We start from the raw sequence: 5181 nt of genomic DNA, 5'->3' as shown, positions 1-5181 counted from the left end.
CAAATCTTACTTAACTCATGTTTTGCGTACAAATCCTCAAGTCTACAAACGCTTCACTACCTTATTCATCCACACAATACAAAAAATGTTGATTCTCCTTTATTGGTTTGTACATATATAAATATCATTTGCAGAGGGGAATGATGTCTTATTGCAAAACCCCAACATGTGTTGCTCTCGCCCTCTTTCTCTCTTTTATAATATGAAAAGTAAGATCATGACACAATCATAAACAATTGCTACAAATAAGATCGTGACTCTGTCACTTGAATATTCATAAATAAATATATTTACTACACTCTACAATGAAATCTTCATCAAGACACCCTCCACTACATCCTCTTCGGGATTAATACAAATAATGTTCATGCCTAATTTATGTGCTACCATAGCACAATCTCCACATCTAGCATAAAGATCTACTAACACTTTCATGATGGCTCAACAAGCTATCCCTAAAGTTATATCCACACTGAGATCCACCTACAAAGAAAACATCTCTCTTAATTCCACCAAAAAAATATAAGGCCCTTATTTAGGAGCACATGAAGAGTTAACTCCATACCTCACCATGCTGTCCCATCTAGGCGTCTGCCCCCAGTGCATCATGTTGCAAGGATTAATGATATCGGCGGTTGTGTATGGTTTTGTCCAACTATGCGTGTCCAACTATGCGCATGAAGGTAGCAGCGACAAGGGTATGTATCTCCATAAAGAGTATGAGATGATTTTTTGTAGCAAAAAGTTATGCTCAATGGAAACCTCTATGGTTAATGTTGCTTACCTCTTGTCCAAAGGACCTTCCAATTTGTGTTGTACATCGCACATTCACCAAGGTGTCCAAGGAGAAGCCAAAACGCTCGGCGTAAGCTATAATGAGGACTGCCACTTGATATACAATACCGATATAGAGCCATTGTCATCTAAGATGGTCTCACAAATCTAAAGCAATTCATGCTCCTCTCCATCTATGTGGTATTAATTACAATGACATACACAAAAAATGTAAGCATCACATACACACATGCAACATGTACACAACAACACACAAGGTCTTAATGAAGGGAAAATAATCTCATCACTCATGTGCAAGGATTCCATGGTGGGACAATGTCATCGGGTAAACCATAAACAGAACCTTCTGTGGGCAACCTCACTACAATACAATCACATGCTGTGTTTGTATTGACACCTTTAACAGTAAAGGTCTGTCTCCCACGTTGGCTTTGAGCAACATATCAAAGATATGTTCTAGCTACGGTGGACACTGTTGGTTTAGAAGTGCATGGCCTATCTTTAAAGGATCCCCAACATAAGCCATCATCTTTGTAGAATGATATCCTGCCACACAATGTTAAGTAGAGTTATACATCAATTGTTATTACAATATATAAAAGACACACCATTACAATCATTTCACATGTAGTCACAATTGATTATTACACTTGTTAATGCCGAGGCTTCTACGGTAGAGGAACTAGCACTTTGATGTTCACTAGGAGCACCAAGGATTACTGTCGTGGTACGATGAGACACTCCTACAAAGCGTACATTTTGTAAGTGCATGCACCGCATAAATACTTTACATTATCCTTACCAATGAGTAAAATAATAAATGGCAAATTCATTTGGATTGGGGTCAGGTCACCTAGGCTAGGTGGATGAATTGGTCACAACGGTGCATTGGGCACTTCACCACTTGCCAAGCTTATCTAAATCCATAACTTAATCTATGTTAGTATGTAAGCAATGTAACAATAATACCAATGAGCCACAAGTAAAAGAGTGCCCTGCCTGTGTTGCTACTTCTTCAACTTTTGGGGTTGCCTCAATTTTGCATGTGCTATCACCAGGATCACTTTCGTCATATTCTGATGAAGAGATATCAGAGTTGTCCTCTTCCTATAGTGACTTTTCTTTTCCCTTTTCCTTCGTTGCATCCTTTTTTGGCACTTTTGCCCCTTCATCATTATCATCCTCTTTATCATCATCAACCTCTTCATTTTCATCATCCTCCTCATCTTTCATAAGACCTTTACCTTTGCCTTGAACATGTGATTTGTCACATAGACCTCTAGGCTTCATAATAGAATTCACCATTGGAAAAGATATAAGAAACAATATGTAAATTAAAGTGAAATATCTAATTGTATAGTTCATACCATGGTTGATTGCTTTGCTTTACAAGCCCGAGTATACATCTCCTTCTCGCTCTTGGGAAATTTGCCACTTGGAAAGTCAAGAAACAATGGGTATCTCTTGTATATCTCTACATCCCAAAGGTCTCAAAGTTGCTGCTATGTATACATAGTGCTTTCATGTTTTGGATTGCGCAATTCTTTTAAGATTGCAGGCACATCTGCAGCAGTAGATCTCTCCACATGGCACTTACAAATCCATCTACACATTATTACATCCATTCAGTCTACAAATATAAGAGTACAATCAAGTAATAAGTACGCTTTATGGAATGTTACGCACCTGAACACCACGCTTTATGGAATGTTATGCACATGAACACAACACGCTTGGTAGCCTTGATGACAGCAGGATTCGAAGCTACCACACCTTGTTTCTTTAGGGATCCCACCATTTCCTCGAATAGCTTTCCAAAATACATTCTCTTAAGAACTGCGAGGTCATCCAAGAATGTATCTAGAAAAATTACCTTGTACTTTTTTGATATTTCTACAAGGACAGCTACACCCTGTGCTCCAATCTTATGCCATATGACTTCTCTTCGAAGCCAATCCCTGAATAAACTTGCATTTTCTACATTGCCATTGAAATTGTTATTCAAACAAAATAGAGTACTTTGTAAATATCAAGAAGATAGGAAAAGTAATTATTATGTACTTTTAGGGATTTGTAAATCCTTCAGCCTCTGTAAATCGCCATCAATCAAAATATCCAAAATCTGTGCTTTATGGTCATTTGGCGATGAGCTAGCTGCCAAGCTATATAGCCTATCCTTTGTCAAAAACAATCCGGTTTCTCATTCTAATTAACTTACACTAGTCATCTACAACACAACACCATAATTAAACCACAACATTAAAACCATAAAATGTTATTGCCTACAAAATAGACAAGGGGAATAGTGTAGGATTTCTTACTCAAAGAAACATTCCCATTGTATAGGGTTTGCAATCACCGCCAGCCACCTTGCAGCATGCCTCCACTTTCTTTCATCTTTATAAAATATCGTTCTCCATCTCTCTTCAAACTCTTGTGCATGCAAACTATCTACTAGGGGGTCAATATCTCGAGTGGCTGCTGTGAGGTGATACCAATTGTTGGAATTAGAGTTAGGCTCGCAACAATGCACACACACAAGATAGAGAAGCTTGAGAGCACACAAACTCACTAGATTAGAATGAACAAATGTGTGCCAGATACAAAAGATAAGTACACACCCCAAAATGAGTAGATAAGAGAGTGTACATACGCACGGGGGGAAAAACCTCCTAGTGAGGGAAAAAGTACCCCGATAGTCTGAAGTGTGTTCACACACATCACTACCATATAATGCTACAAATCCCCCCCCTGGAGTGATGTTGTGAACATTTATAGGTTATGGCTGATCAATCCTGAAAAGGCAGTAAGCCCAAAGCTTTATGAAAAGCTTCAAACTTTTCACGACGAGGAAGAGCCTTCGTGAATAAATCTGCCATGTTGTCATGTGTAAGCACATAGACCAAGCTTATCTCTGCTGTAGAGAGTCTTTCCCTGACATAGTGTTAATGCATCTCAATGTGCTTAGTGCGAGCATGAAACACTAGGTTCCTCACAAAAGCTAATGCATTCTAACTGTTAGTGAAAATCGTAGTGCTAGCCAACACCCAAATTAGCCATAAGACGTCTGAGCCACACACACTCAATTGTAGCTGTGTAAAAGCTGCCCTATACTTTGCGCTTCACAAATGGAAGTGGCCACTGTATGCTGCTTCTTGTTGAGCCATGATATACATGAATCACCAAGGTGAAAGCAAAACCCACTAGTGGACACTCATATGTCATATCAGCCAACCTAATTTGAATCACTAAAAGCATGCAGCTGTGACTCACCGCCTTTTGGATAAAACAATCCAAAATATTGAGTGCCCTGTAGCAAAAAACCCGCCTAATAGCCTGCCAATGCTTTGTCCCTGGGCTATGCATAAATCTACTCAACTGTGAGACCGCATACTCTATATATGGCCTCGTGTTGCATACATAAAGAAGGGATCCAATAGCCTACTGATATAAACTAGCATCAAAAGAGTCTCCTGCATCTTGAAGACTAAGACGAGTACCTATCTCCATAGGTATAGCTACATGTTTACAGTCTTCAAGATTAAACCTCTTTAATAGCTTCTGTATATATTTAGATTACAGCATAACAATGCTAGCATTACACTGCATAAAGTGAATCCCCAAATAGTAATGCAATGGCCCCAAATCTAACATCGTAAACAATGACTGCAAATCAGCCTTAAAGGTTGAAATCTGATCTATATCGGGTCCCATGAGTAGCATGTCATCAACGTATAGAATGATGACCAAAAATGTGACCTTACTCCTCTTCACATAGAGGGTACTCTCTGTTGGACTGTTGCAAAAATCATTTGCAACAGTCCTTACTCCTCTTCACATAGAGGGTACTCTCTGTTGGACTATTGCAAAAATCATTTGCAATCAAGTATGTATGAATCTTCTTATACCATGCTCTAGGAGCTTGCTTAAGGCCATAAAGAGCCTTTTTCAACCTGCATACTTTAGACTTTTCTCCTTTCACAACAAAACAAGGAGGCTGCGATACATACACCTTCTCATGTAAATCACCATTCAAGAATGCAATCTTAATGTCCAACTGATGTTTATTCCACCCATGATCTGTTGCCACCAAAGCAATGAGACACCTAATGGTAGTCATACGAGATGTGGGTGCAAAGGTCTCATCATAATCAATGTCCTTTTGCTGGGCATACCCCTTTGCAACAACAAGTATGGCCTTGTAGCGATCAACGCTACCATCTGCTTTGCATTTTAACTTGTAAACCCACTTAGTACCAATGGCCTTCTTGCTATGAGGTAGATCTGTCAAATACCAGGTGTCATTCTTGAGTATAGAGTTATACTCATCCTACATAGCATGCATCCAATGATGATCATCTTATGCTTCCTCAAAGGAAATAGGTT

Source organism: Cibotium barometz, chromosome 4, assembly GCF_041138505.1.
Source record: "Cibotium barometz isolate CiBa-2024 chromosome 4, ASM4113850v1, whole genome shotgun sequence".
Taxonomy (NCBI): domain Eukaryota; kingdom Viridiplantae; phylum Streptophyta; class Polypodiopsida; order Cyatheales; family Cibotiaceae; genus Cibotium; species Cibotium barometz.
The sequence above is the reverse complement of the archived record's forward strand: the minus strand, read 5'-3'. Positions refer to the sequence as shown.